Consider the following 27117-nt stretch of genomic DNA (forward strand, 5'->3'; position numbering starts at 1 on the left):
CATGCTCCTGAGCCTTTGGACTTTATGTTCTAATACATACTTTGGCCACATACGCCCGGTAAGTGCCACATATGCCCAAAAATGCCTAAGTAAGTAGTCCAAAACTTTAATTTTTCATTTTTTTCTTCCTTTTGGCATCCCAAGCCTAGTTTATTGCAAAACACTACAAAAACACATCAAATCAAACAAATAGCCTTAAGTACATGCATATTCTCCAAGTTTAAGCATCGTAAGTTCTATAAATTTATAGCAAATTAGAAATCACCCTAAAATTTATAGTAAAATACATTGTAAGATTAGAGAGAGTTAAGAGAGAAATTCTTTTTGATGTATTAGGAATCTCTCCCTTTTTATATTAATAATATAAATATAGTTGTTCTCTGATGGATGTAGGATCATTCGACTCCAAACCACATTAAATTTTGTGTTCTTTGTCTTATTATTTATGTCATAATTTCGCCAACAATTGTATTAGTGGTTGTCTCTTCCAAATCACCTTTTAAATATTTATCTGGCATGCTACCTTCCAATATATGTGATAGTATAATTATATCTTTTCTCAAATTCACTAGTAAGGGAAATAAATTTGGAATGTGGGATACTTAGGTCAGATGATGATGCAACTGAACTAAATTCTGCTGAAGGCAAAAGTTATAGAGCATTGTCTAATGTAAGACCCCACAAAACCCTTAGCCTAACTCAGTCCTTTAAGCTTGTTAAGGGGGTCTCATACTTAGAAAAATTTAGCTAAGTATTCATACTTAGTGTTATTTTAGCCTTCTTAAGTTGGTGACTCTATTTCACCACCTTTATGACCTTAAATTATCTATCTTGATTGTGATACATGATCAAAAATGTCATTAGGTATTTTTGGACAAGTTTTAAATTTTTCAAATCCTGTTTAGGCCATTTCAAGTGACAAAAATAGTGATTCGACACGTCGCTTCATCCATCTCGTTGATAGATAATTTTTCCCTCAGCTCAGTGCAATTTTTAGTGAACCGACGTGGACTCAATGGGGCGCCGTCCATTGCATCGATCCTATTGATGCAACGCATCGGTCTGCCCGTTGATTATTTAGTTTTCAGTAATTAAAAAAAAAAGTATCCAGAGGGGTATTTGGGACCTTTTTTCCACTTTGACCCAACATATAAAACACGAAAGTCAGCCTCTACAAAGCAAGTTACACTCTTTCCTCTCAAATTGCACAAGAACAGAAAAATCGTAGGTGATTTAATTTCAAATATTGAAATTGGTTTAAAAATACTCTCAGTTAACCTATTGGGACAGAAATACCCCCTAAGTATTTAAATTTATTCAAAAATACCCCTTCATCCACCGTTATGTCTCAAAAATATCCTTACAACTAACGATTTTTTTAAATCATAATTAAAAATTTAAAAAGGGTCAGAAATACCCTTCAAGTATTGAAATTGGTTCAAAAATACTCCTCCATCCACCTTTATGTCTCAAAAATATCCTTGCAACAAACAAATTTTTAAAATCATAATTAAATTTATTATTAAATGCGTGGCAATTTCTATCGGTTGAAACTAAATTAATTTAAATGTTAATCTTGATTTGGACTCAACTAAAACTACCCGATCTAAATCCTACAGAATTAATCATAATTTTGATTGGTGAATGGTGTGAAGTGTATGGGGTGAAGTGATCTCGCATCGGAAATGCATTTTCCAGTGATGGCAAGACAATATGATGTATATGAACAAAAATAGTGACAACTATTTAGGAAAGAATGTTATTTTTTTTAATACAAATTAAATATGTCACGTAAAATAAAATGAAGGAAGTAACGAGACAGTGTTGCCTAAGACGTGGTATAACTAAGACATCTCAATCAGGGACGGACCCATGTGATCCATGTCGGGTTCTTGAGAACCCATTGATCCCTGTAAAATTTTTATATATTTATATAGAAATACAACAAAATTGGTTATAATGTATTGTTAAGTATCCATAGACACAAATATCTGTTGGGTGTTTTGGCTTTAGTGTGGAACTTAAGCACCTTGATGCCTAAAGTGGCATGGATTCTATTCGTAGTAGCAACACAGTTTTTTTCCTTAAAGGAAGTGAGCACCCACAACTTTCAAATCCTGGATCCTCCCCTAATCTCAATTAGTTTTGCTAGCTAACACAGAGAAATATACATCACAAAAAAAAATACCAAACTAACATTATAATTAGGGAATAGAATTCTTAACAACATTACATTAAACTGACAGATTTTAAGTCAACAAAATTTCTGCATTTGATAGCAAAAATTACTCATACTACCGAATAATTTTAGTCGGGGCAAATTTTGTACGGTTTGGGTCGGTAGTTTGAGTTGAGTCCGAATTGAATCTAACATTTTAATTAATTTAGTTTCAATAAATCAAAAGATGTCACATATTTAATAAAAATTTTAATTGTGATTTAAAAAAAATCATTAGTTGAAATAATATTTTTGAACTAATTTTAATATTTGAATGGTATCTTGATGAACCAATTTTGAACCAAGTTTCAGCGTCCAGATAAGTTTAGAGGCATTTTGATGACTTTTCTTTTTGTTTTATTGTAAATTACTGGTATGGGTGATCCTCAAACTTGAAGATCTTTGTTTTTGCTTACTGAATATTTTCCTACAAGGTTAGTTATTCTTACAAGGCGTTTTTCTCCCGTAAGGATTATATTTTTAATTATTTTAAAACTTTTTTTATAGGATACACAAGGAAAATCTTGAAAATTCAATTGATTTGTTAATATCTTCTTAGATTTTTTTGATAAGTTTGTTTTTCAATCACTCATGAGGATTAGTGTTAGCTTTTCACATTTATTTCGTAATATCTTTAAGGTACACCTATAAATTGATTAATTTTTAAATTTATCAAAGATGTTAGATATTTCATAAACTTTGTTTGTGATAGTAGATAAGTAGCTTAAACATTTATTTGATACGAATATAGGACTAATGGCTTGGAATAAGGCAAAGTTCATGTATTTCTCTGTCAATAGTAAAATTGTTTGATGTAATAGCCACATTGTTAATGTTAACTTTTTTTTTCTTTGTTGTTATGCACCAATCATATTTTTTTCAATGTGACAATATTCTACTCAATTCCATAAATACTCTTTTTTTACTTTCATAACTTAGATGAAGATTAGAAAATAAATCATTTATAGTAAACTAGTGATTCTCAAGTGCATGAGTTTGAAAGAAAAGGATAAAGTGACCTTCAAAATTTTGCATGTGCTAATTACATTAGATTTTTCCTAAACATTAATTACACAAGCAAATAATGTGTTTTTATATATACTTATATATATTTGGAGACATCTAAGATATTTCTTATTTTCACATTATATGCTAAATTTGAATTATGAAGTATGTTATAGATATATTGATTATTTTTCACATGTTTATTGAAAGAAGAGTAATACTAAAAAATATTTAAGAGCAGAAATGATGAGTTAATGAACTACATGATAATTTTATGACAATATTTAGGAGATCATGGAATAATAATGAATTTGAATTGACAGGCAATTTTTTTGAATTTAGTGTTGTTAATTTTTGAATTAAGTTAATAAAATTATTTGTTTTATTCGAAGTGAGAATGTTTTATTTTTTAAAAATAATTTAATACATATCATCACCATGTTATTAATGTTCTTTTGTGGGGTTTATTGAGTAACTATTCACTAATATGCTTTGTTTCTTTTATTTGTCACACTTTTTACTCATGAAAATAATATTGCGATAAGAAATAAAACAATAGTTGCAATATTATTATACTAACAAAATTTAAAGTGCTCAAATTAATTATTGAATAATTATTACTATTATTTTTGTTTATAACTGGCCGTGCATTGTGCGGGAACGAATATTAATAGTTAATAAATAAGAAAATGTAACATTCGTTTAAAGATGGATCAAAAAAAATATGTCGACACACAAAAGAAAGTAGCACGATTTTAACAAAATCCAGAAGAATAGTTATAAGCATTTTAGCATATGATACGTACGCGACAAATGACAGAGAGGTGGTGATGAGTACGTCATCTTCCCTCTTCACCTAAACGCTAGCCTTCGTCTGACATGGCCATGACAACCACTGGTCAGTCACCGGTGGTGGCTGACCAGACCTTCTCCCTCACTATTGAAGAAAACTTTCCCAACCTATTTCAGCCCAACTCCCAAATGAACCCTAGTTGTTTGCCTTGTGAGCCTATTTAACCTAACGAATGTTCAAAGATTAAAGAAATCAGTGGAGAACAAAATGACAATCAGAAAGCAACATTGAAGTTTATTGATTTGATAAAGCCTACCTCTCCTTCACATGAGGAAATTGGAGATTCAATTCCTACTAAGAAACCTTTGATTGTTAGTGAAGTACATCGTGTGACATGGACCGAAGAAGTTTGCAAGATGAATATTATGGAGGCTTTGGAATATGCAGTAATTGGAAAATTCTGCTATGGGGAGCCAGAGTAGATGAACTGAGGGATCAAAATTTGGAATTCTGCTATGAGACCTTTAATGTATGATGCAAAATTAAAATCGGAGGAAACAACACAAGCCAGGACCTGGATTTCGTTTCCAAATCTGCTCCCCACTCCCCACTTTCTTTGTAAGAGAGAATTTTTTCAATTGCAACAGCCGTTGGAAAGCCTCTGCATCATGATATGGCTACCATAAATAAAACTCGTACTAGCAGTGCTACAGTGAAATTCCAGGTTGATTTAGTAGCTACCCTCCCTGAAGTGGTAGAGATTGAGGTGATTAATAACAAGACAAATGAAGCTAGAGTGGAGAGTATCAAGATGCAGTATAATTTCTTGCCTAAATACTGCTTGGCTTGAAACTGCAAACACACAATGAAGATGAATGTAGAAGTTTGCATCCCGAGTTAAAGAAGACTGTACAAGGTGAACTTGAATTGACAACTGATATAGACAAAGTTTATGAACAACAAGGGAGGAGGAATGGATCAAAAGGAAGATCTGTTAATAGATGGACTCCTACTAATAGGAGAGTCAAGTGGCAAAAAACTAAGGATGGACAACACTGATCTATCACCAAGGCAAATATGCATATCACCACTGCAAATACATTTGATGTACTAAATGAATGCAAGTACGACAATAATGATGCAACAATGAAGAATGATGTGGTAAGGACCACTGATGACAATAATGATGCACAGATAAGAGTTCACATGCAAATAAAGACAATGGGCACAACAGCAATGACTATGAACAACAAATGAAAGGAAACACAACAGTTATAGCAGTCTCAGCATATTCAACAGTCCCTGCAGAAGCTTGTTTTGCACAACAACTGTAGGTACAACAGCCACAGCAGCAGGCACAACAACAGTAGTTGGTGCAGAGAGAAGAACTGTTTAGTCCAGTGATACCAGGAAAGAATTACCAGGAAAGAATAATGCTTTGTAGGAGCAACATTATATAGGAATCTCAGCAGAGTCAACAACACTAGCAGAAAAGTGTTTATCTCAGTAGTAACAGATGCAACAGTCACAACAGCAGCAGTTGCTGTAGAGTTCAGTGATGACAGGCAAAAATATTTCCATGTAGGGGCAACACAATGAAGTAGTTAAAGAACGAAAAAAGGATGATTTTAGTGAAACGGATGACAGCACAATGTAGTGACTTATGGGAAAGACTTACAATGATCAGCATGACATTGAAGACTAGGAGTTGTCAGAAGCTCCATATCATGAACCTTTACAGGTATTTGTGTTAAATAATGATTCAACTCAACAAACTGAAGCAACAGATGGTATTAGTAAAGATGTAGCTGGTTCCCAAAAAACGATGCGATATAAACAAGTTTCTCCAATGCAAGTCCTACATGAGGTGGTGTCTCATCAGATACACACCAACATAGAAAGCAGTAACAATATTAAGGAAAATGACAATATGATTGAAGATAGATATGAAGCTGACAGTATGTAAATTTATTCCATGTTCAAAGGGAAGCAGGGCTATATCCACAACTGGCATCAAAGTGAACGAAGCAGAAGAATAAAATTGGCACAAGCGGTAAGCCAACAAGGATGAGTTCCAATAGGGGTGGTGTTAGGTGTGGAGCCTGATTAATATGTAATGTACTGATTATATATTAATGTTCACGCGGTTCAACCTCCGCGGTGAGGTTGCCGGGGGGTGTGGGGGGCGGAGCCCCGACCCAAGTTTTAGGCACTGTAGTACTGTACCTTTTATTCTCATTTTCTCTGTGTAATTGTACATACTTCGAATCATTAATATAAATAGTCCGTCCGCAGTGGAGTTTATCCACGGGTGTTACCATGAAAACAAATTTCTCTCTCTTTATTCTCTCTCCTCAAGAAATCTCTCTCTTTTCTTTCATCCTCTCCACAGATCTAGTGAGTGTAATCGCTGGTGTGGAATATTAGGTTTGTGAGAGCTAAAAATGCTTTTCATAGAGTTCAAATGGTTCACAACCATCACAAATTTATTCTTATTGCTTTGATGGAACCATTTCAAGAAGCTGGACAAATTCAGAGAGACCCTTATGCTGCGTATAATACACCCTTATGATGGGGCCTGTAGAAACTTATTGTGGATACTATCACATTTGTACAACCATAGCAGTTAGTTGGTTAGCACAGTAGTTACTGTTCCATTGGTTTTATTTTTTGATATTGTTAGCTGCTGATCGAGTAAGTTGAGTTAGTTAGGAAGTTGTTAGTGAGCTGTTAGGAAGCTTCTAGATGCTCATGTGATGAGCATGTGAGCTTATAAATAGATGTAATCAGATCACATTGTAACTAACACTTGATACACAAATTTTATCTTAGCTCAACATTTCTCTTTTCCCTTTTTTCTCCCTTCTTTCACTCGAGCTTGGTAACTGCTGCAATGGCAGCCATGTGTGAACCTGAATGACATAGGAGCTGTTTTAACATGCCCTTACGCACAAAGAGCTTTAGTGCATCGGACTGCCCCTTTGACAAATTTAAAGAGACAAGAGGAGGCTGGGTATGTAGCATGTTAGTTATAGTTTAAATGGAAAAATTTGGGTCTTTGTTCAAAAGCATATTTTAGGGGTTATTTCTGATTCTGATCAACAATTAACTCTTTAGGATGGAAAGGTTTTTGTCACTGCTTTAGTATATGCTAAGTGTGATGTTCTTGAGAGATTAACTCAATGGGAGGATATTTATTCAGTACGTCAAAATTTGAATTTGTCTTGGTTTGTTGGAGGTGATTTCAATGTGATCTTGGGGGCAGAAGAGAAGATTGAAGGCCTACCTGTTTATCCGAATGAATATGAGGACTTTGCTTTTTGTATAAATTCTTGTGACCTACTTGATATTATTTTTTAAAGGCAGGTCTTTCAGTTGGAGGATTGGGAGAGTAGATGAAGTATTTCTTTCAAAAAATTTGATAGAATTGTCACTAATCAAGTTTTTTTTGGATCTGTTTGGAGGAGTTGAATTACTTCATTTAGCCAGGACTGGTTCTGACCATGCCCCCCTCTTATTTACTTCTGGTGGACAATCTCAGCACTTCATCAAGCCTTTTAAGTTCCTGAAATTCTGGACCAAACGTGAGGAGTTCAGAGATATAGTGAGAAAAAATTGGGTAGCTGCTGGTTTTGATGATGTTTTTGTTAGTTTGAAGTATAAATGAACAATACCAATTTGGCTTTGGCTACTTGTAGCAGAGATAAGTTAACATTTTCAAGTAGCTCATTATCAGGTAGGGAATTTTTATACCTAAAGAAAACCTTTTTGAAGAGCAACCTACATCAACCAACATGGCAGTGCTTAAAAGAGCCCAGGTTGAACATCTGAAATACTTGCACTATGAGGAAACATTTTGGAGGTAGAAAGCTGGAGTCCAATGGTGTACAAAAGGGGATAACAAGACTTGTTTTTTTCATAGCCTGGTGAAGGTAGGAGGAGAAGACTCTCTTACAAGAATGATTAAAAAAGATGGCAGCTAGACTGAGGGAGAAGATTAATTGATTGAAGATACAATCTCTTGTTATAAAGAGCAATTTATAGGTGTCATAGTAGATGCTGACCTTTCTTTAATAAATTCGGTTCCTGATATTATTACTGATGCTGACAATGCATCTCTTAATATTTACCCTTCTGAGGGCGATTTTTGAACTTAACGATGACAGTGCAAATGGACCAGATGGCCTCACAAGTGGTTTCTTTCAACATACTCACACTTAATATTATAACCTAAGAAGGAGGTGATTCACAATTTCTCATACTTAAGACCAATTAGCATGAGCAATCTTATCAATAAGGTGATTTCCAGGGTGTTACACGATAGATTAAACATTTCTCAGAATCAAACTAGCTTTGTTAAAGGAATGAGCATTATTGAAAATGTTCTATTGTCTCAAAGATCATTACTAATATTAGGAAGAGGGGGAAGCCTGCTAATGCTGTGATCAAAGCTTGATATGGCTAAGGCTTATGATAGGATATATTGGAAATTTTTATATAGGTCCTAGAAAATCTGGGTTTTGACAATTTGATGGTCGGATTTGGAGTTTGGTTGCTAACAACTGATATTCAATGCTAATTAATGGTCAAGCACATGATTTTTCACTCTTCTAGAGGGGTTAAGGAAATGGGTCCACTATCCTCTACTTTATTTATTCTTACAGCAGAAATATTATCTAGGGCATTGAATAATTTGATTTAACAAAGAGTTCAGGAGCTTTGATTTACCCGAATAGAGTGATAATATTAACCACTTCTCTTATGCAGATGATACTATTGCGTTTGTTACTACTGAGAAGAAGTCTCAACTAGTTATGGAAACACTTCCGGTATATGCGAAGCAATTAGGGCAACTGATTAATAAAGAAGAGAGTTGCTTTTATGTGCAAAACAAGACACTCCATTCTGCTAGACAAGAAATTGAGTCCATTATAAGTTTTCAAAAAGGTAGTTTTCCTCGAATTTATTTGAGATGCCCAATTGGACATGCTAAAAAGAGGAAAATGCACTTTATGAAACTCATTAAAAACGTTTAAAAAAGTTGAAAGCATGCAAAAGGTAAGTTGTATGGTTTGGAGGCAAAGCAATCTTGATTAATAATGTGTTACAGAGCATGCCTACATACTTGTTCTATTGTTCCTCCTAAATATGTTATATTAGATCTCCATAGAATATCTACAAATTTTCTATTGTCTTTTAATAAAGAAAGGAGGAACAAACATTGTGTTGCTTGGGAGGAGGCGTGTTTGTCTAAAGAAGGAGGCTTGGGTTTTAGGTCTTTATTTGATGTCTCCAAAGCTTTGTTTGCTAAGCTTTGGTGGATTTGTAGAACCAAGAAGTCTTTGTGGATCAATTTTATGTGGAATAACTATTGCAAAAGGTATTGGCCTCAAGTGATTGAATGGACAGAAAGGTCTCAAAATTTGAAGCATATGTTAGAAGCCACGAATTATGTGGATCAGGATATATAGTGGGAGCCCAAGTATTGGCATTCCAGTGTATGGTTTGATAATTGGATCAATTATGACCTTTATATTATCTAAAAATTATATATATACAAAAGGTAACTTTATCTTATTACATAATATTCAAAGAAATTCTAAAAATCTCAAGTAATTACTCAAAATACCTTAAATTCACTCTTTCTCTCTCATCGCCTCATAAATGTCAAAATACTATATTTTGCTCCTATTTTAGTGCAATGATTTTTTCTCCATATATACACTCCTTTATTTACGCCTATAATCAAGATAGTGTAATATTAATACTCTCTCATCCCCTCTCCCCATTTGCGTCACTTTTATAGTTGGAATTGAAAATGTACAATTTCAATTCATGTAATAAAGGAAATTGAATCTTTTTCCTTATTATTGTGTAGCCAATGTAATGTTAAAATAATACTAATTTTTCCTTAAAATATTATAATCTTGTAGATAATTAATGTATAAGGTGAATATTTTATATGTATAATGTGATATCATACAATTTGGAAGATTATATTTTAATGGAGAAAATGGTCAAATACCCCCCAACCTTTACCTTAAATCCCAACTACACACTTATACTTTGAGAGGGTCCTATGACCCCCCTGAACTATTTTAAAATGAAATTATTACCCCCCGAATTATTTTAAAGTGGAATATATACCCCTCTAAAAACTCATACACAGATTTTATTTTGATTTGTGGTCTATTTTAAAGTGGAATATTTACGCTGCCACGTGTCATGCCACGTAATTTCACGTCATATATTATTTTCTTACTATAAAAAATTAATTCCACATCATGCCATGTCGTCATCATCATCATCTTCTTCTTCCTCTTCTTCTTCTTCTTCTTCTTCTTCTTCTTCTTCTTCTCCTTCTTCTTCTTCTTCTTCTTCTTCTTCTTCTTCTTCTTCTTCTTCTTCTATTCTTCTTCTTCTTCAGTGGCATAATGAATCATATGAAATTCACACGATATGTAATCTTATCAAAATCAAATCAACAATTAATGTCCAAAAAATATTCGATTTTCACAAAATGGCATCGCGACAGTGATGGCACTGGAAAATTCAAAATTTCGGTGACTTTATTTTTCAATCTGAATTGATTCAATATCCTCACGTAATTCGAGTTCTTGGATGCTATTGAAGAAGAAAAAAAATAAAAAGAAATGTCATTGATGAGTTCTTAGATGCCATTGAAGAAGAAGAAGAAAAAAAAATTAATTGCCATTGATGGGTTCTTGGATGCCATTGAAGAAGAAGAAGAAGAAGAAAAAAAATTAATTGCCTTTGATAGGTTCTTGGATGCCATTGAAGAAGAAGAAGAAAAAAAAAAATTAATTGCCATTGATGGATTTTTGGATGCCATTGAAGAAGAAGAAAAAAATTAATTGTCATTGATGGGTTCTTGGATGCCATTGAAAAAGAAGAAGAAGAATTGAAGAAGAAGAAAAGAAAATTAATTGCCATTCTTGGATGCCATTGAAGAAGAAGAAGAATTGGAGAAGAAGAAGAACGGAAAAAGAAGAAATGAAGAAGAAGAAGAAAGAAAAATAATAATTAAAATTATATATATTTATTTAAAGAAATATTAAAAATAATTTTTTAATAAAATATTTTCATTCTCACTCTCTTTAAAGAGAGTGAAACACACTTGCTTTGTCATGTCAGCGTTGAAGGGGTAATAATTTTATTTTAAAATAGTTCAGGGGGTCATAAGACCCTCTCAAAGTATAAGTGTATAGTTGGAATTTGGGATAAAGGTTGGGGAGATATTTGACCATTTTCTCTATTTTAATATATAAGTTATAATATATTAGACATTATATATTAGTTATTTTTTGAAGACTAATGTATAATATAATTCTTCTGCTATATATTTCATTATGTTATACATTAAGAAGTTCTTATTACATTTAAGAGGCATTTCATGTATTATTTGGTATTCTACAACTAGAAAGTATTAATATTATGTAAGGTTATATTATACTTTCTGATAAGGATACAGAAATATATGTGTTTAATGTTAATACTTAAATGTATAGTATGATATTATACATTGCTACAGATTATTTTTTAAATGTAATGTGCCCACATACATGTGCAACAGCTGTATAATGTTATCTTTAATACGTATCAGTTTGCTGCTATCTTTTTTCTCTCTTAATTTGAGTCTATTTTGTTTTTTTTCAGGGCATGAGATACCATATTGACAAATCTCAAAAATTGTTTCTCTAACTCCATGTAAACCCTCACTCTATTATCATTCCTTATGATAATGGGAGAATAATTACCTTCAACAATGTATTTTGCTTCAATTTTTTACGAACTTCTTCAATATTCAATTCTATCGCGATCGTAGCAATCAATTTCAAGAAGGCTATACTTTTCGAAACAATAATTGCGTCACTTTTGTAGGAGTGATAAATAATTTTCGACTCCCAAATACCAGAATGACGCAACAATATGAGGATGTTCATATTTTTTCCCAAGAATTGAAGAAAGAAGACGAAAACTTTTTTATTCAAGAACGTAATTCAACAATGATAACAATTAATAGTGATGTTTAAGAATTTTTTTGAATTTAAATTTCAGTTAGTATATTTAATCATGCACCACATAATGATAGGTAATTAATGACGTTAATTAAGGTAGAGAAAGATAGTATCTGATTTCTCTTTCCATAAATATAAGTAAATCTGTTTTATCATACGTTCCAGCAATGTATAAGGGCCTACATAATGTATAAGTATATTTTATAAAGGAAAAATTACTTAAAACCACAACATAACTATCTAAACTTCTAAAAATCCCCCCACTTCTTAAAAATTACTTAAGTCCCAATATTTCATATTTTTTAGTATTTCTGAGATACAGGTTAACCCTACATGTATCTAATGTATGTATCTACTGTGATACAAGTTAATCACATTAGATACATATATCAACAGTATGTATCTAATGTAATTAACTTGTATCATCAGAGGTCAAATATTGAGATTTTAGGAGATTTTAAAAAATATTGGGATTTTTAGTAATTAATGATAAACATGTCGGTATATATATAAAATTTACTTTTATAAATTAGGGAGAGAGAAAGCCTAACGGAATTATATGTAAATATTTTCACTATAGAAGGGATTTATGTGGTTTATACTTACATTATTATTGTATGCCTATTTCTCATAGTAATCTGTCTAACAATAAGGATGTGCAATAACTTATGCAACAATGAAGATGGAACGAGCAAGTGCTTCAACAAATGTTTTCCAAAGAGATGCAACCATTTTATTAAAGAATTAATTGTTGTTGAGGAAAAGAATGAATGAGCCTATAACATTCCGTATTTTACATGTACTTGTTCTAATTATATGAAATTTGGTATAGCCTTATGGTATAGACAACGGATGAGATTTTGTTATACGAGTATTAATGGTGTAGATGAAAATTTCTAGATGCTACCCATATATTTTAATGTGACGTGACCAAGTTAACATCTATACAACTATTAAACTCGGGATCGTATGTCGGTATTTGACTTTAATGTTTAAAGTGACCAATTATATACAAGTTTTAAGTTAGATTAAAGGGATTAAGAACTGAAAATGAAGTATTTTGTTGAGGTTCTTGCTTGACTTAATTAAGCTAGTAGGTGGATCACCTACTTGAGCTATTTGGACCCTTAAGGCTATGGATCGGATTTGAGACTATATTAATGTACTCATTTGGGCCCGAATTAAGTAAAAGAGGAAGAAGAAGGAGAAAAGGCCCAATGCTCAAATCTTTCAAGACCCAATTTAATTGAGCCCAACTAAGAATTAAGTAAGTAGGTGCATTACCTACTTTGAAATTTTGAGCAGCTTGAACCCTTAAGTAGGTGCATCACCTACTTTGACCAATTTGACCAATTTTGAGGTCCAAAATGCAGCTAAAGAGATAGACAAAATAGGGCCTTATAAGGCCAAGTTGCTAGTCATTTTTCTTCATTCTTAAGTCATAAAAAGGTTATATTTCACAAATTCTCTCTACTTTCTCTAAAAAAGAACAAGAAGCAACCCTATATTTCCTTCTAGGGTTCTTGAAGAAACCCCAAACTTTGCAGGCCAATATAAGTGAAAACACTTAAGTCTAGATTAATTCTCTCATAGAAGATTAGAAAAACATTCCACCACCACCACCAACAAACCCAGTATATTCCTACATAGTGGGGTCTGGGGAGGGTAGAATGTATGCAGTCCATACCACTACCCTCGAAGGAGTAGAGAGACTATTTCCGATAGACCCCCAGGTCAAGATAAAGGATCGTAGGCCAAAAGGAGAGAAACATGATAAAGTAACAAAGAAACTACATCCACAAAATAGGAAAACATACCATTCATGCTTAATTATAAGTCCATGATAGAATATAAAGTAAGCTAACTGCTCACTTTTTCTTTGTTATTAAGAGATATCTTTTCTTCTTTGGTTAATGTGTGAAGTAAAGTGAAAGTTGAAGTTCTTGAGGAGTTCAAATTAAGAGGATAAGTTGCAAAATCGAGGTAAGATGACTGCTCTATTTTGTTCTCTTTATATATGAATTTGGGAAGGAATTATGGATGTGTTGTTATTGAGAACTCAAGAGATGATGAGTTCAATAATTGATTTCTACAATAAAAGAGATTTGAGGGTATTTTGTGGACGTTTTTTTTGTGTGTATTTGTTGGGGGATGCTAGGTTGATATTCGAAAAAAGTGTAATTAGTTTGTATTGAAATATAAAAGAAGGGTATGGTGGTATACCACCGAACTAATGGTTGTATACGTCTATTGCCTATTGTATTGTTTGGAGGGTGTAATGAAGCCAAAGTTGTCTATTGCCTATTATTTTAGTGAAGTTAAATAGCCCAAATATGTCGGTTGGTTACTAATACTAGTTTTACCATATACTTTATTGTAGATAAACATTCATAAAGTGAGGAAGTGAATTGGGTTAACGTTGGAGTTGTATTACTAGGTATGTAAGGCTACACTATGTCGTATTCTTTGGCATGAAATCCAACATTTTTGGTACAACGTAAGCTTCTAAAGCTTTTCCATAGTAAATAATACCTAATAGCAGCACATGATCTACCATCTAGATAACGACCTTGTTCCTGCTCCCTAATGTGTTAAAATACCACACCATATGTTTTTTATTGAGTCTACATTTATATATTCACTAGCAAGTTTCAAGAGTTCTTCTTTAAGTCAAATAAGACCCATATGTTGTTTCAGATCCTAAATATCTCATTCATGTACAATCTGCTCCATACCTCTTTGACATTGCATTAAGTGTTTATTCATATGTCTCGTATTAGTAGATTATTGTTTCAAGGTACCATAATATTATGACTACCAAAATCTCATAAGGCTAAATAAACTAAATAATGCAAATCCATATTAAAATGGGTGGCAGCACAGGGGAATAAGCCTAGCATGGACCAATCTCGATATCCTTATATGTGGGTGGCAGCTTAGGAGCGTAAGCCTATCATAGGCCGATCCCAATGTTTATATGTGGGTGGCAGCTTAGGGCGTAAGTGTAGCATGGGCCGATCCCGATTTATCTATTTAACACTGATCAATTGGTCATTTATGTTATATGACTTACAAAGATTATAAAGTAAGAAGGATAGAAATGAAGAAACAATGTAATGTACCTAGTCCCACAAGTATATATAAAGGTGGTCTACTAGCACTATTTATACACTTATATCTGATTTCTATTAAGCTCTTGTATCACTTGTTGTTACTTTCAGCCTTACATAGTAGTACATATTTTTGTACTGACGCCCCTTATGGGGGACCTGCATTTGATGATGCAGGCACAGGTACTTCAACTAATACATCTTCTCAGTAGGAGCTCAGGATATCCAACGGCTATTAGTGAGCTCCAGATTGATTCGGGGCTTTCCGGGTCTGTTTTATTTATTTTGGTATTGTACAGAAGTTAAAAGTATGGAGGGGGTTTGTCCCAACCTTAAATAGATATATATATATATATCTTTTAGAGACTTTGTCGACAAATGTAAAGTTAAGCATGATAATGTCTTATCTTTTAGATATTATGGCCCCAACGACCAAGTATGGCATATATAGTTTTGGCTTGTCATTTATTTCTCATCAATGCATTATATCCATGTATGAAAAAACTTTTGGTTATTATAGTTACATGTATGAGAAGTAAAGGTTATGGATTGGTTCTCTCGGGCCTTCACGGCTACGGGCGCCTATCCTCCCTAATAGGATTTGAGGCATAACAAAAGTGGTATTAGAGCAGGTTATCCTACGGAGTCTACGAAACTATGTCTAAGTAGAGTCTTGTTTGTGGGTGTGTTATTCACCATATCTATAAATAAGAGGCTATGGGACATTTAGTGGTTGTCTTTTTTTCTTCACATCTTAGATCATGCAATAGAGACCAAGTTGTAGGTAAAGTCATATTTAACCATTGAATTTGTTTTTTCCTCATTATAGTAAAGATACCAGTTACAATAAAGAGTAAGAATATAGGTAAGCAAGTAGATGTGGCTGCCGTAGAAGGGACCAGAAAGTCACCACGTAGACTAGCTAATCAAAGAGAGGCTCAAGCTGAGTTTATATCGCAAACTTCTTCTATTCCTCCATCTCCAGAAGAGCTAAGAAGGAGAAGAACCGCATCCTCAAAACCACCTATTAATGTTACTGAGCAAGATCTATATAATACGGTGTAATTATTGGCTCTTATAGTTTCTAGACAAGCTCAAGGACAAGCTATTCCTACCGCAGGTTCTAGTAGTGCAGATATGGAAGCTAGCCTTTGAACGTAAGATTTTCTTAAATTGGATCCTCCTACCTTCACCGGATTAGATCTTAATGAAGACCCATAGGACTTTATTGATCAAATCCAAAAGGGATCTAGATGTCATGCATGTATCGGGTAAAGAGACAGTTGAGCTAGCAGCATATAGATTCAAAGGAAAGGCTATATTTTGGTATGAAGACTGAAAACGATCTAGGGGTATCTATGCACCATCAGCTACTTGGAAAGAGTTCAATGAGGCATTTCTTGTTCATTACCTTCCATTCGAGATTTAAGAGGCCTTGAAGATCAGTTCTTAAACCTTCGCCAAGGGAATATGAGTGTGAGGGAGTACAACCTCCAGTTTAACTCTTTGTTTAGGTATGCTCCTAATATAGTAGCTACTATGGATGATAGAGTTAATCGATATATGGATAGGTTGGATCCATATCTGGTTAGATATTTGACAGCACCCAATCACACATGCAATTGTACATGGTCTACCAAGTAGTCATGTGACCTTTAAGAAGCCAAGTATCGATACCACAGGGACTTGATATAACAACGATTCAATCATACTTTAAACTCTAAGATTAAAATGATGCAAGAGTAACCAGGAAGAGAGTTTTGAATATTGTACATTGCAAGTAAGGAAAACAATGCGTAAAGTAGAGTCTTGAAACAATCAATATGAGTAAATCCAGGGTTAAATCACTTTGAACAATCATACTATGTTATTGAGCTTCATTCGTTAACTTACTTATCTTGATTTTTGATTCGTAGGATTAATTGCATGATAATGGTCTCCCAACCTCTAACCGTTTACCTAATTTAGATATTAAACTACATCATTGAGCTGGGATGTAATAATCCAATTAAGTTCATTAAGCTATCATCCTACGTTTGAATCAAGTAAGGAATCTAAGTATATCCCTGTCCTAGACACTAATTTGAATTCCTTATTTCAGAAAAAAATATAAACCATACTTTTCATTCCCATTTCTATCTTTCTATTCCCTCTTCCGAGTTTACAAGGTTGACAATAGATGTATTCTAAGGGTGATCAAGTCTCAAAATAGTTAAAATAATAATAAAAGACCAACCAATAATGATAAGTAAATTAAACAAACTTAATTCAAAACAATAGTACTCATGTTCTTGGCTTTAACCCTAGTAAGAGGGCGTTTATCCATGCATAGTCATAATCATGATCCAAAGGATTGAATACATGGTATAATATATTAGAATACTAAATAAAAAATGTAAAACCTAAGTTATGGGGTTGTAGTAGCTTCCTTAAAGTTCCAAGATACCCTTACAATGTAACAAAACATGTATTTATAAGAGATGATTGACCTAAGCCGTATAAGACTCAATTTGCACTTTTGGCCGTATCTAAAATGCCCAACGCATCGTGATTTGTGTAAAAGGGGAGCGGAGATTGCACCAAGAGATGTGGAGTTTGTGATGTGAGCTCTCGAAAGGAGATCTGCTGGTCGCGATGCGAGCTTAACGCGAGTGCTCTCTAGAAGTTGTCTCCAAAATATTTTCTAATGTTCCTTGTCCATCCTTTTATTCAAGCCTTTGTGGTGTGTTTTACATGGATTTCAAGTCTTTAAATCATCCATCTATGACCATATTCAAATCACAAAGCTTCCTACATTAATTTACACCATGGGTTAGAAATCAAAACAACACAATATCAAGAACGATGAACTTAAAATATGAGCCAAGATTAGGCTTGCTCATGTTGAATGCTAACTTATTGTTTTGACTCTTGTATTGATCCAATTGAACTTTGCACATTATTAAAAAGTTGTTACACATATAATTACACTTTAAAACTTTTTGGAACTCCTTAAATACATTAGAATCCATCAAGATAGACTAGACAAGCAACTAGCTTAAGCTAGTAAAACTAGTTTCCTCGATTGAACTCTAAATGTCTCAATTAAGTACAAAATTGTTAGGAATTCACTTTTTGAACATTATAATCACACACTTGGGGGTACTTAGATGCTTTTTTATATCATATTCACACATTAAGCACATGAATTGTCCTTAAAACTAAGCTAAATAAGATAGAATAGTAACGCTAAAGTGCATAAATACACCCAACATCACCACCCTACACTTAAAGCCTTGTTCTTCCTCGAACAACTATTAACTCTAAGAATCATAATCTCAAGAGACTCTAAACTTCTACTATATACAAGACACTCTAGCTAGTACTACATTGACTACATAAACTGCAAGTTTCTCCCATAAGCATGTTATATACATAATTGACAGCTCATGAACACTACTCCAAAAGATCATACCCTCAAGAATTGACTCACCTACTTGTGAAACTCATGCTTATCATTCAATCAAGGACGTCATACAAGTCATCCACATTCATTAAACGTATGCCCCTCACATTATGATAGTTACCCATAATCACTCATAATAGAAGCATTTTATCACAATAGGTACAAGAATCAAGTTGCGCTCATTCTCTCAAAGAATTAACTAGTTACACATGATGAACTATAGGATTTCCCTTAGTGTAGTGCTCCACTAATAATAGAATATTGAATCTTAAGATCAAATAGGTCTTTTCTAGGTTGTAATGAAGGCTAAGGGACGGGTAGGAACTATTTTGGCTAAATAGTGTTCCTAAGGGCTTTAATACACTACATTTTTCAATTAAAACCAGTTTCCAACAACCAATTTACACCACTTTTATCTACCTATATCTTTTGTTTTCACCCCACTCATTAACATCATTTACATACACTATGGTGGAAGTATTTTATGCCCAACTCATTCAATTTGAACAAATTTTTATTCTTTTCATTACTCAGCTCCCTACCTTAACATATAGCAACGTTTTGAACACCAATAGCTAACATTTTTGGGGCTTCAATTTCACATTTCCTTCTCTTGTTTATCACACTCCTTACTCAATTAGTTTTCCATTAAAGTTTTTAGGAGCTTTTGATCAAATAAAGATCTATCAAAAAAGGGATTATGCTACACATGAGGCTACCAAAAAAAAAAAATCTAAAGGCTCAATAGGGCTTACTAGGATAATGCACAAAGGTAGGTCGAAACGGTATAAAATAAAGCTATCAAAGAAATGCCTATATCATCTCGTAAGCTCACATTATTTATTTCACTTTGAACACGCAATGGTAAAGTTATAGACATCTCATGAAACAAGGAATATACTACAACCTCACATCACACATGGCACATGCTCAACTCACATAGGATTATCATAGACTCTCAACCAAACAATAGCATGAATTTAAATTAAGCCAAGAAGTACAAGAGTCAAAAACTTGAGCCTAGGAGTCTCAAAAATAGCAATGTGCAGAATCAACATGCTTTTACAATTAAACACTTGCACCATGCAATAAAAAATAACACCAACAAGAATATCTTACACATTTTTTAAAATAAAGCCCAAAATCGAAAATTACCCCACCCCATACTTAAAAATCTACTTTGTACCCAAAGTGAACTTTTAAAGTAAGAGATAGAAATACTCCCTAAGGCCTCTAGGCCTAGCTAGTAGCATCTTTTGCATTAATGAGATCTGAGGGACCCCACACTCAGTTTTTGCCATGCTCCTTAACTCAAGTTTGCGGTACTCATACTTTTCATAAAACTATTACTCAATAAAAAAATATGTTAAATAAAAAATAAAAACTAAAAGGAAAACATACCTACTAAACTTGGGTTGCCTCCCATGCAGCGCCTGATTTAGTGTCACGGCACGACCCAACTACGACGTAGTCATTTTTTTTCCTTCTCTTTCTCACACTTGGTCTCCATCTTTTTATTCTCTTTAACCCTATTGGGTGTGAACTCTCAAGGGTACATGATTTTTCAACTTTAGCCTTTTCAGGCCCATCAGCTTGCATTCTGTCAGGCTGTGGTGGTAGTGGATTAGGTAGCTCAATGAGGTAGTCCAAAGAGGTCTTTGGTGGACTAACCACCCCACACTTACCCCCTTCAATAATAGTAATCATACACAACTCCTTATAGTGAGATAGTGTGTTTAGTTCCTTGTACACTTAAAATACCGCCTCTTCATTCTTCAACCTCATGGTGAGTGTGCCTACTCTCATATCAGTCAGCGCTTATTCAATTTCTAAGAATGGATGCCCCAAGATAATTGGTACCTATTCATCTGCCTAAAAACATAAAATAATAAAGTCAGCAGGAATAATAAATTTACCAACCTTTATGAGGATATCCTCAATGATTCCTTCCGAACAAGCAATGGACCCGTCTTCCAACTACACTAGTATGGTGGTCGGTCTAGGATTTTCTAAGACCAATGTGTCGAACAAAGAGAGGGGCATCATGTTGACACTAGCCTCTAAGTCACTGGGTGCATTGGCCATTCTACTCCTAATTTGGATAGGGAGAGTAAAATTCCCAAAATTTCTCAATTTTTAGGGATTTTTTGAGTAACCACAAAACTATACTCTTCAGTGAGTGCTACTATTTCCACTTCCTACAATTTTACCTTATTAAAGAACGCATCCCTTAAGTACTTAGCGTACTTGGGCATACCCTGCAAAACATCTAAAAGAGAAAGGTTAATATGTAATTCTCTAAAGTGTCAAAGAACTTCTTGAAACATGCATCCTCCTTTGGCTTCATATGGTTTTGTGGAAAGGGTAGTTGTGGGATCTTCTTCACTTATTCAATATTTTTTCTTTTGAATACTCAGAATTTCTTTAACAACTTTTTAAGATAAATGTGGGGGAGTCAAATCTGCATCTATCTCCTTAGTTATCTTTGGAGGTTCTCCTTGAAGCTCTTTACTACTACTCAAAGTAATTGCCATAACTTCTTTTGGATTTTCTATATCTCTGGGCAAACCACCTTGAGTCCTTATTCAATGCTTGCTGTAACTAACCTAAGTATAACTCTAAGCTTCTCCAATTCGCTTACTGATTCTTTAATTATTCCTTTTGACTTTTTATGTCTGCAGCCGTTTACACTTGACTAGCCCAGATTTGTTTCATCATCCACATTGCTAGTTGACTGATTTAGTGGAGCCTATGGCTATGGAATTTGCTGTTTTTGTGCATTCCACGACTGAGTATGCCAATTAATCTTGTAGGCATTACCATAATTTGGCCTTTGAGAATTTCCCACATACATTAATGATTTCAGATTTGAAGCACATATGGCCACATAATGGCCACTATTATTGCAAACTTCACACCAACCTACAACTTGTTGGATTGCATTGACTATGGATACAGGCTGTACAACTCCTAATTTTAGGCTGCTGAATTGAGTGTTTATCATATTTTGCAATGTCGCAACCTGAGCTACTAAAGTAGTGTGTTGGTCCACCTCCAACAAACTTGCAACTTTCTTGGTGGCACTTTTAAAATCACCATGCCACTTTGGATTTTCTTGTGTGATGCAGTTTAATAAAGTGTAAAATTCATCATATGTCATCTCAAGAGCTTGACCTTGACAACTTGCAGCTGAATATACTAATATTTTTATATTTTGATTAAGAGCCTCTACAAAAGAATAAGCAAGTACCTCATTGGATTGTTGATGGTGTGGATAGTCCCGAAGAAGATACTTAAACCACTCCCAAGCACACTAAAGATTCTCATCAAGCTTCTATTTAAATTATTCTATCTCACTGCGAAGTCTCACAGTCTTTTCAAATGGGAAAAATCAAATAAGGAATTTTCTGGCCATGTCATCCCATGATATGATTGAATTTTCCAGTTCTGCATTCAATCACTTTTTTGCTTCCCCAATTAGTGAAAAGGTGAACAACGTCATCCCCACATAGTCTATATTCACACCCATAGGAATGAATATGTCACTAATTTTGAGAAAATTTTGCAAGTAGACCCATGGATCTTCATATGAAAGCCCTATGAACTGTCCACTACTAATCAAAAGTTGTACCATATTTTGTTTAAGCTTGAAATTATCTCCAGCCATTGGCTTCTAAAACGGGGAGTTAAAATTTGTTGGAAGTGGGATTGCAACTCCTCTGACTATCCTGCGGGCTACTTGTTCGTAAGCCATAATGGCAGAATTCTCTTGGTCTTCTGTGATTTGAGGAATACGAGGGAAAATGATTGCTTCTCTCCTTCTTTGATGGAAGCGTTGCTTAGGTTCAGGGCTTGGTTATACTAAAGGTTTATATCTTGCCAGCTTACAAGGTTGTAAACCTATTTCATGTAATTACAAAACCAAGACCAAGCGTAAAAACACCAAATAAATCTAAAAAGCAAAATTAAAAATAAAAACAGTTGCAAAATTACAAGTACCATGTAATGTCGCCAAAAACTTGACAGTGCCCAAGCGCACATGCAAGTGTACGTGGTCTACCAAGTAGTAAAGTGGCCTTCAAGAAGCCAAGTATTGATCACACAGGGACTTAATCTAACAATAATTCAATTCTAGTTTAACTTTCAAGATTAAATTAATGCAAGAGTAACCAGAAAGAGAGTTTTTAATATTGTAAATTACAAGTAAAGAAAACAATGGGTCAAGTAGAGTATTGAAACAACAATAGGAGTAACGACCAGGGCTAAAGCACTTTGAACAATCATTCTTTGTTATTAAATTTCATTCATTAATTGGCTTATCTTGGTTGTTGATTAGTAGGGCTAATTGAATGATCATGGTCTCCCGGCCTCTAACCGTTTACTTAATTTGGACATTACAACTACATCATTGTGCGGGGATGTAATAATCCAATTAAGTTCATTAAGATATCATCCTAAATTTGAATAAAGTAAGGCATCTAAGTAAATCCCTTCCCTAGACACTAATTTGAATTCCTTATTTCATAAAAGAATACAAACCATACTTTGTTCATTTCCATGTTCCATCTTCTTATTCCCTCTCCAGAGTTCACAAGGTTGACAATAGATGTATTCTAAGGGTGATCAAGCCTCAAAATAGTTAAAATAAGAATAAACAAATAACCAATAATGATAAGAAATTTAAACAAACTTAATCCAAAACAATATTACTCATGTTCTTAGCTTCAACTCCGGAAAGAGGGCGTTTAGCCACGCATAGTCATAATCATGATCCAAAGGGTTAAATACATGATATAATCAATTAGAATGATAAATAAAGAGTGTAAAACCTAAGTTATGAAGTTGTATCAGAATCCTGAATGCTCTAATACGTTCCAAGTTACCCTTACAATGTAACAAAACACGTATTTATAATAGAAGATTGATCCAAGCCGTATAGGACTCAATTTGCACTTTTGGCCGTGTCTAAAATGCTTAACGTGTCACAAATTATGCAAAGGGGAAGTGGATATTGCGCCATGAGCTGTGGAGGTCGTGACACGAGATCTATAAAGGAAATCTGCTGGTCGCAACGCGAGCATAACGCTAGTGCTCTCAGGAAGATGTCTCCAAAATATTTTCTAAGTGTTCCTTGCTAATCCTTTTATTCAAGACTTTGTGGTGTGTTTACAGACTTTAAATCATCCATATATCACCATATTCAGATCATAAAGCTTACTACATTAATTTACACCATGGGTTAGATATCAAACCAACACAATATCAAGAACGACGAACTCAAAACACGAGCCAAGACTAGGCTTGCTCATGTTGAATTTTAACTTATTGTTTTGACTCTTATTTTGATATAATTGAACTTTGAACATTACCAATAAGTTGTTCGACATATAATTACATTTTAAAACTATTTGGAACTCCTTAAACACATTACACTCCATCAAGATATACTAGACAAGCACCTAGCTCAAGCTAGTAAAACTAGTTTCCTCTATTGAACTCTAAATGACTCAATTAAGTAAAAACTTATTAGGAATTCACTTTGAAAATTTTAATCACACACTTGGGTACTTCAATGCTTGTTTATATGATATTCACACATTAATCACATGAATCATCCTTAAAACTAAGTTGAATAAGCTAGAATAGTAACGCTAGAGTGTATAAATACACCTAACATCAAGATTGTACTATTGCTGCTTTGAACAAAGACATGGACATAGCAAGAATATAAGATTTTGCGAAAAAAAAATTGAGGATCAGAGGCAAAGAATAAGAACACAAGAATTGGAAAGAGGGTATTCCAAGTGGGCCAGATCTACGGGGCATTTTATGGCATCCCAAGTAGAGTTTAGGCCTTTATTTTTTAATAGACCGCCTAGGCCATTATATTCTTATTATGCCGCTAATTCTCCACCACAGTTTCAAGGATCCAAAGGCAATCAATTTGGGAAAATAAGTGAGAGTCAGAGTTCACAAATAGCAGGGTATCAAGAGCATGAGAGTATGAGCTGATTAAGACCTTCTCGGCAGCCATGTAAGTAATTTGGAAAGCTTTATTTAGATACATGTTGGTTTGGCATAAATGCTTGCTTTTGGTGTGGCTTTGTTTCAACTCAAATGCACACGTAAGTGCACGTGATCATACAAGTAATATAGTGACTTAGACAGTCAGATATCGTCCCTATGAGGACTAAGCAAACTATAGTTTTACCCAACTTTTAGTTTTAGACTATGAAGTATAAAGTGTTGTAAAGTATCAAGATATTTGTGAAATTATGAATAAAAATTATAAATGAATAATAACTAGTAATTTGTGACAATATAAAAGCAAGCAAAGGTTGTAAACAATAATGATGAGAATTTCATAGTTGTGGCACATCTAAAACAATCATGCAATTCTATCTTCTTATCGCATTCTAATTGGTTATTGGGTTGTTGATTCGCAAGGTTTATACCACGATCTTGTCTTCCAACCTCAAATCTTCTATCTATTGAATATTGTAACTATAACTCCCACAGAGATACAATAATTCATCTAGATTCATGACATTATCTTCTTGGAATTAAACCAAGCAAGGCTTCTTGGTATATCTCTATCCTAGGTGCTAATTCAAACCCGTTATTTCATAATAGGATAAGAACCTTGCTCCTTAATTTCTTTATTCTATCCTATCCTATGATTCTCCTCCTGGATTCGCATAGAGGTATAGATTTATTCTAATGGTGGCCACTCATCAAAATAGTAAGCTCAAGAAATTAAGAACAACCCAGATGATAATCCAAAAAGAAACTAAGTTAAAGAATATTAAATTGTACTCATGTTCTTGACCTCAACCCCAAAACAAGGGTATTTAGCCACTCATGTTTGAATTCAACATAAAAAATAAGCAATTAATCATACCAAGAATTAACCTTGAAGTAAAGAATTTGAAAAGAAATTCTAAGAGCCCTAAGAGAGAGAATTTTGTGTTTTTCCGCCACTACTATGCTTCCCAAAGTGTCCCTAAATTATTCTAATTTTTTCTTTCTATAGTTGGGCACACAAAACCTGATTTAGACCTTCGGCACGATGTGCTGTGCTGTTAAATGACATTCTCATAGCAGATCTGGGCCATCACAAATGGTTACTATTTTTGGAAGATTGAGATTTAGCTTAGCACCGTGATGCGCTGATATCGCGCAGAGCTACTGGTTTGTGACAAACGAGAATTTACCTTCCTCTGTGATGTGCTAAGCTTCAGATTTCAAAGAACTGGCAACTGGAATTTTACTGCATCCTGGTAATATCGCGCCCTTATTCTAGAATCTTCACAATTAGGAAATAGCACCTCACCGCGATGCGGTGACTTTGCAGTACCTTACCGAATTTTGACAAACACCATTTTGTCCCTCTCTGCGATACAGTGAATTCAGGAATGGGAAGTTTCGACTTCCAGCTTGCCTTTCTGAGCTATTTTCCAATGCTTTTGTTTGATCCCTTTGCACATGCATATCATTCATGTGTCTATTATATCTAATTCATCATAATTTAGCCCTGCAAACACTAATCATGTCCATTAGATAAGGAACACACTTAAACCTCAATTACACTCAGAATAGCGCATTATAGCTCTCAAAACAAGACTAATATGTACAAGATTACCACCCTACACTTGAAACCTTGTTCGTCCTCAAACAATTACAAACACAATTTCTCAATCAATACATCACAACCAAAGAGTTATGCTTGCATTGGGCGCTTACAATTTATAACATGACTTTTCATCTCAAAACATGTCAAAAATACTTTCATGCACATTAACAATTTGTTTCAAACCTCATCATCTCAAAAGTGACACTCAATTTGTTAGCAAACTTAATCAAATCACTTAATAAAATAGCTCAATAAGAAATCCAGACTTTCATCCTCATGCACCCTCACAACAATAAAGTTTCTCCATACCACTCATAATTTTTCAATTTTTCATATTAGGGAAATATCAAAATTTTGATCACTCACTCTTAACAAAGAATTCGTACATGACAGATAGTGAACCATAAGCTTGTTCTTAGTGTAGTACTCCACTAATAGTTAGATGTTGAAATGTAGTATCAATTAGGTCTTCCATGGTTGTAATATAGGCTCAGGGACGGGTAGGAACTATTTGGGAATAGTGGCTTCCCTCTCTAAGAGCTTTAATATATGTCAATACTCAATCCAAATCATATTCTATCAACCCAATTTCCACTTCATTACCTTCACAACGTATTCATTTCACCCTAATTTTATTTAGCACATTAACATGAGTTATGGTAGGAGAATTTTTCTTTTGCACCACGATTCAACTTTCCGATCTTCTTCATACCCATTTACTATTACACACCCCTATCATTTCCACCCTTAACTAAATCTATTCGCCTTGGTTAAGGTTCACAATGTCTGAAATGGACCAGGGCCAAAATAGGTTCATTGTAACAAAATCTGGGCTACAGAAACTAAAATTTCTTTCATATTTCCTATAACTCCT

General features: G+C 34.0%; 1 long non-coding RNA gene across 1 annotated transcript; it reads right to left on the reverse strand.

Moving 5' to 3' along the window:
• Positions 1 to 3954: 3954 nt before the first annotated feature.
• Positions 3955 to 8213, reverse strand: LOC124888653. The gene is made up of 2 exons (XR_007047210.1): positions 4333 to 8213; positions 3955 to 4241 (listed from the first exon to the last, which is right to left on the reverse strand). It is a non-coding gene; the product is annotated as an uncharacterized LOC124888653 (long non-coding RNA).
• Between the last annotated feature and the right edge of the window lie 18904 nt (positions 8214 to 27117).

The sequence above is a fragment of the Capsicum annuum genome, chromosome 11 (genome assembly GCF_002878395.1).
Source record: "Capsicum annuum cultivar UCD-10X-F1 chromosome 11, UCD10Xv1.1, whole genome shotgun sequence".
NCBI lineage: Eukaryota > Viridiplantae > Streptophyta > Magnoliopsida > Solanales > Solanaceae > Capsicum > Capsicum annuum.